This window comes from Labrus mixtus, chromosome 10, assembly GCF_963584025.1.
Source record: "Labrus mixtus chromosome 10, fLabMix1.1, whole genome shotgun sequence".
Classification (NCBI taxonomy): domain Eukaryota; kingdom Metazoa; phylum Chordata; class Actinopteri; order Labriformes; family Labridae; genus Labrus; species Labrus mixtus.
In genome coordinates, this window is record NC_083621.1 from 23,160,498 (window position 1) to 23,172,429 (window position 11,932).

The following is an 11,932-nucleotide window of genomic DNA, read 5'->3' on the forward strand; positions in this document are numbered from 1 at the left end:
TCATTTTCAAAGTCCCGTATCATCCTCTTCTTCACATCGTCTATCTGTCTGTTAAGGGCTTCATTTTCTTTGGCCAACAAGACATTCCTGCATTCAAAGATGTCCTTTTCGTGGCTGAGGGTCTGGTTTTCAACAAGTAACACCTCATTTGCTAACTGGAGGGTTCTTTGCTTCTTCCCACGGTTTTTCTCAATGTTTTGCTGAAGCCCCTCAATGTGTTTGCGCAGGCTCTCATTCTCACTGCTTAGGTCCTGTTTGCTTTTGCTGAGGCTCTCTTTGTCACTGCGGAGGGCTGCGTTCTCATCCTTCAGAACCCTGATAATGATATTGAGTGCCTTCTCTTGCTGATTCATTTTTGTTGTTTCTTTCTTTCAAATCACAAAAATCTGTATCGAAGACAAACTATCAGGTAGAATATTAAAAGTATGACTCTGGTTGTTCTCTTATCTGCATTGAGACAGCGAATCCGGAATGATAGGTTTGTGGCTTTGATGTTTTAGAATGCTGTGATGTCACAATGAGGTTAATTCCAGCTTCCAATTTAAACAATAACAAAATGTTGTTGACTTGGCCAGTTTTAAATTAATTTAATATTTGATTTAAAATTGCACTTAATGTCTTTGTTCAGGTGCTCTGTTCATCAGGTGCATTCAAACCTCTCTTCTTCACTTGAATTTGATCTCGTATATAATGCATAACTTGATAAGGTCATGTGTTAAAATGATGGTATCTGACTATACTGTTGCCGAGCAACACAAACATTTTTCCCTGTAGTCTTTCTCTCTCGTGTGTGTGTGTGTGTGTGTGTGTCTAGTAGCTTCTTTATTAAATTCACACATACCTTAATGTTTGAAATCATTACAGCCACTATATGATGGGATCACGTCTAAATTTGATTTGTAATTAAAAGAATTGCAAGAACTAGGATTAAGATCTACCAGGATAATTAGCCTAACATCAAAATGAAATAAACATTTTTTAACACCTGAGGCACATGGGATAGTAGGAGAAAGTTTAAAAGGTTTTTAAAATTAAATAAATATACAAACACAGGATGGTGTTGAAATTGCTTTTGTTTTGTCTCTACATTGATGTAGCAAGCTTATATTTTGTTGCCTGCAGATAACTTATTTACCCTAAATAAACTATCTAGTCATCAAAGTAATCCAAGATGCAGTGTCATTACTTTGAGTTCTGTCCTTGACAATCTCCTGCAGACTTTCACTGAAGCAGGACAAACTATATTTCTATTTTTATTTTATTTGCTTTGTCCTATATTTTATAAGAGCCCGCCCAAGCTGACTCAATAGCAATTTTTTTCAGAGTGTGAGTCCAGCGTTGTAATGAAGCTCTGCTGAATCCTATCCTGCTTTCTTGTAACAGACAGACTTATCCCTCACCACATATCTTTGGGGTCAGACGTATCACTGACATTGAATAGTTACTGTCAGACATCTTACTGTGAATCGATTCTTTACCATTGAAAATGGTTTGGGGCGGATCACACAGATATGCTGTGCCTTAGGTGCTGCCGCTGCAAACTCGCCTGAGTGCAGCTGGGGAAAATAATCAGCTAGGAGCACCTGTGGAGCGGGGCTGCTTGTGCATACCAGACTGTAGATATAAATCGACAAAGGCAGAGTGATGTCAGCCATCTGTTACTGAAGGGGGCTACGGGTACAGGGTGCTGAAGGGTACATCACGCCCCCACCTGTCAGTCATGTCAGCTACGCGCCTAACTATGGATCGTTTTCAAAATCAAAACGGAGCTGTTTTACAAAAAAAAAAAAAAATCACACCCATTACGGTGTGTGCCAGTGATGACAAAAACTAGACCTATTTCATTTTTTGTACCAGGCTGTAAACATGTTAATTTATGCTGTAAAAACTGTCTTTGTTGTTGTGGTGTGTGTGTGTGACTTCCGTTGTTCCTGGAGCCAGCCTCAAGCAGACCCTTGACGGACTGCAGAATTTTGCACTTCCACATTGGCTTCATTTTTCAAGACTGTAGGACGCTGCTTGACGCATACGGGCGACCAAATAAACAAAGTGGGAAAAAATTGATAAGGGCTAACATAAAGCTCTTTATATTTTTTCGCTCCTGTAGGTGAGGAGTGGGAAAATGTCATTAAAAGCAGATGTAAAGCCTAGTTCTTGATTTGATTGGCTGCTTCGGCCCAGTTACTTTGAAAAACTCTGCGACTTGAGCTGAAAAAGTGATTTTTTTTTTTTTTTACTTTCATGCACACCCAAAAACTGCTAGAAAAACACGTCATATTATACCATAGGAAAGCAAAGGTTTTGCTGATGCCACTTTTCATGTCTCCATGTGAAAGTATGGCCTTGTCTGACATCTCCCCGGCAGCAGAATTAAGAGGTATTGAATATAATGAAAAATCAATAATCAATGCTGTCTCTGATGACCTCTTGCTTTTGTAGATCATAAAAAGTCCTCTGTATTAATTTCAGCCTGTTTCACAACAAGCTAACAGGCTTTACAGGAGCTCTAAAGCGTAACTATGGCCTTATTATTACATTTTACAGTTTATCCTCATGTTACCTCCTACTGTTGTGATTCTTTGAAAGCTATAGAGCTTTGCATGATTTGCAGCTCAAAAAACAGCAAATCTTCTATTAGTTTAAATCATGAACCTCTTATATTATTAGTCACACTCTGAAGCTGAACCAGAAAAATAAACACACATTAATGCAAGATTTAAATGTTCTATGGTTTAAAATACAGATAATTAAAAAATGTAAGATGATAGGAAGATAGCTAATAGAGTTTTAAATATTTATGACATATTTACGATCAACATTTCTCTGCTAATATGGCAACGTTCATATGATTTATTCAGTTTGAAACTCTTCAGCTGCTCTTTCATTTCACTCACTGTAGTAATCAAGGGTATTCTGGTACAGAGCGTTCTTCTCCAACAGCTTTCGCCTTTTTGTGTGCCAACCATCCCATTGTTTTAAACAGTTTCTGTGACTGAAGCAGCCAAGTGGAGGGGATACGCTTCCTCAAGCCCCTCTCCCTTCTGACACACACACACACACACACACACACACACACACAGAGTCACAGACAGTACAGTGGGTAGCAGATGAATCCACACACACAGACGGTACCAGCATGTGTTTAAGCATACTGATCTGTGTCCCTCTCTCATCTTGTATCTTACAAAAACTCATGTTGATGAATACTGGCTTGCATTTAAACAAAGAAAACATGAATATGACAAATGTCTGTGTCAGTGTCACCACTTTGATTTGAGTAAACACATCTATGTATGTGTGTGTTAAAGAAGCATTTACAACCCCAGGTCACAAAAGATAAGTCAATACATACGTGCCTTAAGGCTGCATTCTTTCTAATGGCCAGCAGAGGGAGTCTCTACTGAAAAGAACAAAAAAAAAGAGCAAAAAGAGTTCCTATTTGATAAGGGCAGATGGGACTTCTCAGCTCATTTACATTGATAAACATTTTTCAAATTCTTCTCAATTATACATCATTCGGAAGAATATTGAGGATGTTGCAGAGTTTGCTTCTATGTGTGGTTACCTATGAAGGCACTTACATTACCAAAAAAGGTAACATCAAAGTGGCTTCATCAACTTGTCTGATACGTTCCATGATAAAACTTCAGCTCCTTTTAATAAAAGAAAACCTCCAAATAAAAAATAGACACTGTGTAATCAATATAGCCAACAAGAAGACCAGTCCTTACTTTAAGGCTAACTATTTAACATTCAGAGCAGATTTTCAGGTGAACACAATGCTCCCTTTAGACAGTTTTCCATAATTTCTAAGCTCCCCCCTCTCCTCCTGTTTCCACACTCTCCCCGTCCCTCCTGTCTTGTTTCACTGGCATGGTTCAGTAAGGGTGCATTCACATAAGCCGTTTAAAAATGAACTCTGGTGCGTTTGTGTTAGATAGTTCGTTTGGTTTGGGGTGGTGTGAATGCTCATACAACCTCTGGTGCGGACCATAGAACTGAACTCTGGTCCGCTTAAAATCAGGGGTCTCAGATCACTTCAAAGTGAACCAGAGTTCAGTTCACTGTAGGGCAGAACGCAATCCATACCAAACAAGGGAAATTACTCAAAAAGTAGTACATTGTGGGCTGAATTTTGCCATTTGTACACAATGTCAAATAGGTTTGCAGAGCATGGCTGATGTTATCATGGCTTACAACACCATCCTTCAGTCCTCTTTACCCAAGACGTGCACATGCCTGTGCTACGTGTATATCGATCCGGTTAATATGCCGGTTTAACCTGACACAGCCTATAACCTAATCTCCGTTTAAAAGATGAAAATACTGCCAAACTGAATATGGGTATGGATGCCAATCTTCCACTGTCCTGTTGTTTACTTTCAGGTCATAGTGCAGCATTAGGCTGGATTGCAGCAGCTACTGACTGGAGCTACATGCTGCTTTCAGGTGCTCATCGGATGGTCACAATTTCGGAGTTTGGACGTCTATCATCTGACTTCAGTGTGTTCATGTGTTTTCAGTTTGAAAAATCTGAATGTTGTGACACCAACAACAAACAGCGTGGATGCAACAAAGAAGATGTGTATAATGTCTCTGTTACAAGTTATATTTGAGCAAAACATTGATGTAGCCTACAATACATGAATTAGCCTTTTAAAAAGTATCGATGATGACTATGACAGCTCTTTACAGAGTTTACGACTTTTTGTAACGACTTGAGCAGACGTTCATATCCATTTTCAAACTCGGAAACTAATTTTTCCCATGTGTCCAACACCACATGAATGCAGCCCAAATATATAGTCATATAGTTAGAGATAATATCTTAGTTATTTTTTTTACGATTTGCAAAATGCTAATATCAAGTATGTCACTCATTTTGAAAAAAACTATCAAAACACAGCTTGAGAATCCACCAACATTCTCTACATATGATCAAGCCTAGCAGGACAGACTACTGCACATGCCAAGCTCATATTAGTGGCTGCTAGCTGTGTAGCTGCAGCTGTGTAACTAGCTTTGTACTTTTTAAATAAAGAAAATATGCTTCAGTCATTGGTATCACAATTTGACGAGTAAGTGGAATGTAATGCTTAAAAATCAAAGAAGCATGAGGCCCTGCTTTGAACTAATAAAATCAAAATGCATTGAATCTATGTGTAAACAAAAAATAAAATTACAACTTATAAACTATGTGCTCCATCAGTTTCCAATTCAAGTGTTTTGTCAGGTGTACCATCGCCGATGATGTTTTTTCATGAAGACCCAACATGATTAAACCATCCATAAAGCATTAATCTTATGTTAACTTGTCACAGTAGGAGCAGTGGTTATGCAACCTTCAAAAGGAGCCACATGTTGACGTGCAGGTATGCGTCTGCATCATAGGTGTGCTCCAGTACTTATACAAATAGCACTATACACCCCAGGTATCAGGTAAAAGTCCCCCATAATCTGAATCCTAATGAGGGACATTACAAAATGAAAGAAATGAAAGAAAAGTATTTTTTTTTCATTGTTAGTTTAGAGGGCTGGATTTGGTACTTAAAAATAGAGGAGAAAAATCCAATTAATAATAAGAAAATGTTATGATCCACCAGACCTTCAACTGATGAACACAAGCTAAGAGATTTGAAAAAAAAAAAAAGAATCCAATCCTTTCATCTCAATATTTTAGATTTTGGTCTAAAACTACATCATTGGAACACTGGAGGAAAACATGTTTTAAAGACTTTCTCAATTTAAATAATTATATTATCATATTCATCCTGTCCTAACACCAGTTTAATTATCAGTCTCTGCAGAAAGATGACCTGATATTGAACAGCTTAAAATAAACCCATTCCTTATGAGCATGAGATAAAAAAAAAAGATGTGTGCTTTATTTGCTAGGTTCGCTTTCCCACTCCTGAAAAAATATAGCCTAACTGGTATAATAAAAACTAAAGATTGTTCATTCTGGGGAAGACATGAAAGCGGCACAGAGGCTTTACGTGTATTTGAGGAACATGTTCAGAAGTCACCAAAACATATTTACTACATTCATTTGACTGTTTTAATATTTATATTCAGGGATGTCACATAAATATTTCTTTCCCCCCTAATAGCTGTATATTCCATCATCATGTTAATTTTCAGAACAAAATTAACACTGTGTCAGAGTAGAAGTCTCATTGATTTTAGTGAGACCCTTGACAAGCCAAGGATTACCAGACCCTGTTCTGTAACTCTCTGTGTGACACTTTTCTCCTATAACTGGAAGCAAACATCAGATAGTTTAGTTTTTCATCACTAAATTCAATGCTCCCTTTAAAATGTTATAAATGCTTTTTAACATGGAAGCACCTTCAGTGTTGAATACATATAGCTTGTATTACTTCATAATACTGCTGTTCCACGGGTGACAACTTGAGGCTGGCTGTAAAAGTCACAGATGTCACGTACACATTCATGTTAAAATGCCCAATTTGACAGCAGAAATAAACATGTTTACAGCCTGGTTAAAAAAAAGTTTGATCTGAATTCATGTCTTAAAATCTGTACACATTGCACAGAAGGTTTTATGAAGGATAAGCGTTATGCATGACTGATATGATTGCAAGTGGGTATGTTGTAGCTGTTTGCCAGAAAACTGAAGGCCTTGCTCAGCTCCACCTCTTTGCCTGTTACTATAGACTGGTAGTTTGATTGGGTCAGCTTTTTCAATATGGTGACCACCTTCATTGGGCTTCAAAACTCCCCTTCGGTAACCAATGGTTGATGTCACTGAGAATACGTCCATGTTTTGTACAGTCTCTAGACCCCCCTTTTTCTATTACTGAGAAGGGCACACACAAGTTCACTTGAGAGTATACATATGACGTTGGTCATGAAAGGAAAACAAGTATTGCAACGAAGCAATCTTTTAAATCATGGTACTAGAGATGTTAAATTTTAAGAATGCATTCAAAATGTTTATTAGTCCTTCAGGATACACAAGCATTTAATAAATGTAAACAACCTCAGAATGAATACACTACATGACTCAGCCGCGTCCCCCTCTCCCATTTGTGTGACTGACATCTGTTTTGGAGTGTTTTTGAGAGTGTGTGTGTGTTGGTGAGTGCATCCTCAAGGACTGATTTCCTCCACCTGTACTGCTGCTGCTACACCAGCCATTACTCTGGGTGCAGCCTGTTATGTATCACAACTTTGCTTCTTTGGTAATAACTAACTCTAATTTACCAACACCATCTGGTTTTGATGTTGCTTTCCTTCCCCCCCCGAGAGCCGGGTCTTAACAGAGGACTATGTTTAATAACTGTCAATTCAATTAGCACAAACCTTATTGTTCAAAAATGGTCCTGAAGAAGGTCTCGCAGAAATCAGCATGTTGTTCACCAAAAATTTTATCTTCAATAAACCCTTAGAGCAGTAAGCGATTTTCTGTCAGTACACTTACCAGTGTGCAATTCAGCACTCCTGATAGGATGCACAAAGCAATAATTATGTGGGTGCAGTGTTCTACCTGTTTATTATTTCAGCTGTGATTACAGTTGTTAAGCTGTTTTCACGGCACGTCTCGCTAGGACTCTTAACTGTCTCGTATCAGGAGCTATTTTCCCACTTGAAAAGTCATCCTCACAAACACCAAAATTGTCGATGATCCACCAGCGTTGCCGGATGTTCTACTTTTGTTTTTTTATTCTGTGGCTGCTCAGCTCTGAACACAGCAGTTATCTTTCAACAGTTTTCGCCTTTACAATGTCTCTATTCCAGCTTCCTGTCTAGCTTATCATCTTTTTGTGTGTCTTGTGTTATGGTGCACTGGCAGACCATTTAAGTCTTACTGAAAATGAGTGGACTGGCTTAGTGGCAATCTTATTAAAACCTTGTCATCCCAATTCAGTAATGTGCTTAAGGCTTACAAGCCGTCCATTGAGTTAAACTATGCTGCCAATCATCGCTCTCAAAAAGCATGACTGACACACACACACACACAGTCACAAACACACACATGTGCAGCCATCATCTGTCCATATGACTGTAACACAAATCTACATCCTCACACACAGACTCATTCTAATTAATATATTGGCCTGATCCCAGATTATGTCCCCCCCCACTTTTCCCTACTATTTTTAACAACTATTCTTCAGAGAGAGTTTTCATTTTATTTTTTTTTTTTATTTTGAAATAAAGAAAAGACCTTCTAGTAAATTGAAGGTAAAAAGGAACTCGTTATGGATCACAAACTAAAGTGCAACAGCTCAAAGGAACGGTAGGTGTGTCTAGTAAATACGTTTGGAGGATAATTATGTTTAAAAATCAGTTAAAAATTGAAAAAACTGTCCTTATGCCTGTGGTCTCCCAAGTTTTTAAAGTCGGTTAAGATTTGAATAAAGTCTATTGTTATGCTTTTGCCGCAGTGTGAATGGTTAAAAAGTTTACAGCGCATCGGCCCGCTGGCTGTGAAGAAAACAGACACTTACTTAGTTTTGATTTGAGTCGTTATTGTCATTCAAAAGGTCATGACAGACTATAACAGTGAATCTGACAACCCTTCCAACCAAAACATCACATCAGTAAAGCCACTTTGGATGTAATGTATTCTCTATTAGGTCTGATTCTCTGACTTCAAACATTCACAAGGGGACAAAAAGTAATCTGAATGGTGTATATTCTACATGATTGGATTAAATAAGAGAGGATGAGGACAGGAAAGGAGAGATTTAATAAGGTTGTGCTTTCACTTTTTTAATGAAGTTTAATTTTACTTTATTAGATGTTCTTGGAAGGAAATGAAATTGAGACCTCCCTGTTGGACCAGATCCCACATCAAGAGGCCTCCTGGGTAATAAAACCAGAATAATGAATTGTTTGAATGTAGTACACATTCTTTCCTGCTCTCTGTGTGTGACTTTTTGTACGTGATATATTAAAGCGGTGTTTTGGATGGGAAGATCAATACATTTGACAGAAGCTATGTTAAATAGCAACATGTTTCACTAACAAAGACCATGCCGAGAAAGATATGGATGAAGAACAGCTTGTTGTTATATACAGGGCAGAGATCAAAATGATGAGTGAGGTTTGATGATGGTAAGGTCAAGAGATAAAGGGGATGAGGAGATGAGCGTAAGGGTGAAGGGAAGGTAGGACGTTGGAGGGTGTTAGGGGTCGAGAAATGAACGGCTGAAGGGGGGAGTGAGGGCTGTGTGATGTATGTAAATCAATATAAAGTAAATCTCCCAGCTTGGAGGATGTAACATAGAAGACTTGATTTACAGCATTTTTATCTTGTAGTTGTAAAAAAACTTTTGATCATGCATTGTAGATTTATTTGCAGCCTATTTGCTGTCAGTGCAGTTGCTATATTCTTGCAGCATTATATTCTATCTTGCAGTGCTTCTCTGTCGTTACGTTTCTTTTGGACTTTTGAAGTCTGCTGTTTGTTTGCCCTTGTCGTCCACCAAACTAATTGGCTTCTCAATTTCATAATCATAACATAGCAAAATATCATATATATTTCCCCTCTAAAGTTTGATGGTTGTTTGAAACTCATTGATCTCATTTGATCTTCTTTTTTTGTACGCTTCCCCAATTTATATTAGAGTTGTTTCTTATAGTGTGAATGGCATGCTTTTGTCGGCTCTTTCTGGCCTCTTTCTGTAGCCACAGTGACAGAATAGAACGACACCGCTGCGCCTTTGAATGTCTCATTACTTTTTTTATAAAATCCTGGAAAGCTCAGCTGACGAGTCAAGAGTAACATCAACCCCGTGACATCTTCCTGTTTCCTTGGTGAAGTTAGATGTAATTAACTTAATCATAACTTTCCATCTACCGGAAGTTCCTTATTTTATTTTTAAATAAAAGAAGGTTTGTAACCAAACAGGAAGTTAACTAGCCTACCATTCGCAATACAGTACACATTTTCAAAATAAAGCATAAGATGTTTTGAAATGCACAAAAATGGCATTTTAAACATGGGATAAAATATGTGGTTAATCACGATTAACTACAGAAATTCAGCAATTAATCCTTTGACAGCCCTTATTTAAATAAAAAATGGCAAAAATGCCCCACTAAACACAGACAGTTATAGATTTTTTAAAATGATTTCTTGTTTAGGATTCAGATAACAGTTGACGACAGACCTTAAAAGATAACAAAACTAAACCGTCTGCTTTCGTCCTGTTCTGTTTAGAGAAAGCTTTCCACATTAGTGTCTCACTCTTATTCTCTCTCGACCCTGTTAGCAAGATGAGAGCTGAATAGCACTCACTCTTAACCATTCATAGCCGTCTTCTGAGTGGAGCTTTGGTCAAGTGACCAGAGGGTAATCATGCCTATATCAAGGCTGATTCACTGTGTGATCGAGCTGGTGTGTTAGGCATCTCTATAAATAGATGGAGAATTGAGTTCAAAGCAATGAACATCAAGAGGACAGAAGTGCAGCACGTAACGAGAGAGAGATGGAAAATACATTTGTCAAAGTGCTAGATGATCAGTTCAGTGGTCTGGACTTAGGCAGAAGGCTGAATTTAAAGAGAAGACAATCAAGAGTAAGAGGAAAGACTTAAAGTTGGAAAAAAGACAAGTTAATGGAATGAGCTGAGTTCCTTCTCTGTCAAAATGTCCTTCCAGGTTTAACTGCATTTTGTCCCTGAAGGCCAAAAATTAGCTTCAGCATCAGCTGCTTGTGGGAACATTTCAAAGGAAAGAGAGGAGAAGTCTCACACACATTAGTCCTTTTTACTTTCAGTTAACATTATTATAAATTAAAAAAATCAATTAATCTTTGAATGTATAGTGAATGCTAAATGGACTTGAGCTTGTATAGTTCTCTTCTAGTCTTCTGACTACTCAAAGCGCGCTTACATCACATTCAGACATTCACACTCCGCCGATCAAGCAGCAGGAGCAACTTGGGATTGAGTGTCTTGCCCAAGGACACATCGGACATGTGGCCGCAGAATCTGGGGATCAAGCCATCGACTTAGGTTGACAGATTACCGACTCACTGGCCTCATAGTGCCAATTCATAAGAAATGTTATATTAAAAATGTATAAAAAGACTGTACTCTTTACTGTATTGTTTACAAAGAACCAATCAGTGTTGGGAGTAACTTGTTACTTAGTAAAGTGTTACTCAACGCCATTACTATTAGTGGTAACTAGTAGTATGTGAAGTTACTTTTCAAATTCAATGTCATTACAGACATTTAAAAGTACTCCTTACTCATCACTATCCATGATATAGCTGACAACTGACATCAAGTTGGCGAGCAACTTTACGCAAACGTCAGCAGCCTATCCTCCTGGGAGAAAGAACATTGTGCGCGGTAAAAAAACACAGGCTGATGATCAATCTTTCTTGGAAATACAGACATTACTTTGCTCGAGTTAAAAGACAAGAATATAGGGGTGAGTTGTAGTCTATGTGCAGGAATGGAAATCATCCTCTAACTCCTTTTGAATCACCATCACACGGCTGCTCACTGAAGTACAGCAAAGTCAACTGAGACAGTAAATTGGATTTGTACTCAACAGTTTCTGCACAGCGAGGGGATTCAACATAAGCTAATGCTTCGTGGTCCAGATCATTGGATGTAGGTTCAGATGGTTGTGCAAACACTAAAAGACAGAGCCATTGAAGGAGGGGAGGGGGCACAAAACAAAGTATACCTCTGTAAGAGTTCACAGCATGCAAATTCTCATAACATCAAATTTTCAAAGAAAAAAAATGAGCAATAATAAACTAAAGGAAAAAAAACACACACACACACACACACACACACACGTCCAAAGATAGATAGCCCCGGTGTTCTCTTGTGTATTTTAGAAACAACAGAGCAGAGTGTGCAGCCACAGGGCCAGATGGTGAAAAAAGCAACATCATTATTCAGACCATTACCTCAGCTAATTGAGGCACTACACACACCAA